Here is a 1161-nt window from a genome sequence, read left to right as displayed (position 1 = left end):
AGTATTCACTGAGTACCTGGTAGTGTTGGATGATATTTACGTCTCATATTTACCATTTATGTCAGTCTTCAAAGTGTGTGGATTATTAAGGTTGGTCTTGGTTGTTTTCTTCCCTGGAGAAACAGAAGTTTAATGCCATGATGCCACAGCAGCTCGCCGTTCCTGTCAGTACGGTGGAGGTAAGAGTTTGAAACATTCATCAGCCTGTCAGCTACGCATCTCGCCTGGACATGGGACTCAGCTTTTATTCTTCCATAATACCGCGTAAGTACCTCACTCTACTCAATCTCAGTACTGTTTAAGGGTAAATAACTTTTGTCACTGACTGCCAGAGATTATGGCAATTAAATGGAAAATATGAAGCAGACATATGAAATACAGTGGGCTGTTTGCAGTAAGTTGGGCTTAGGGTTAGTAATGGGGCTTTTTCCACTGACTTCTGCTTCTGTGCCCTTTCTTCACACTGCTGTTCAACTGTCCTCTTTATAGGAGGGAGGAGCAGCGCAAATGCAGCCGACAGATATAAAGCCATGTGCTGGCAGCAGACGCTTCGCACCCCTTAATAGCATATCTGTTGCTGGTAAGACTGTCTGTGCTGCCGGTCATCTCAGTAACCAGGTGAAACTCCCCAGGCAAGATCAGGACAATGTTGTGTTGAGTTTCAGTGAGTTTCCTGTGTGTAAAGCCAGTTTTGGGGTCAATGTGGAGCCTGGTCCAGTCATGAGCTGGGGAGACGTGACCAAGGCTGCACTGTTACTCTTGTGTGTCTTTTCATTCAAAACTCTTTTTTTTTTTTATTTCCCCATAGTGTCCATCATCTTGAGCAGCACCGGCTGTCATTTAGCACAAAAGATGCCTGTTCAGTTTTCCATCTGAACAAGGGCCCTCTGGACCCAGGTGTGCACTACATGAGCACTTTGTTCCTGACTCCTTATCAGCGTTTACATTTACACTCTCAGCCAGTCTTTAATCTGCAAAGTTACGCTTGGTGAGATTTATACAGACACGAGTAAAGAGGATTTTTTCACTTTTCCCAAATTCCCTCTAAGTCTGTATTTTCACCTCTTGAATGCTGGGATTTGTAGGCCCAGCTCTTCACCATGTATAACAACATCACCCTCAACGCTAGAGAAACCAAGGAGCTGATCCTGGACTTTCGCA

The sequence above is a fragment of the Brienomyrus brachyistius genome, unplaced genomic scaffold (genome assembly GCF_023856365.1).
Source record: "Brienomyrus brachyistius isolate T26 unplaced genomic scaffold, BBRACH_0.4 scaffold181, whole genome shotgun sequence".
Lineage (NCBI taxonomy): Eukaryota > Metazoa > Chordata > Actinopteri > Osteoglossiformes > Mormyridae > Brienomyrus > Brienomyrus brachyistius.
The sequence above is the reverse complement of the archived record's forward strand: the minus strand, read 5'-3'. Positions refer to the sequence as shown.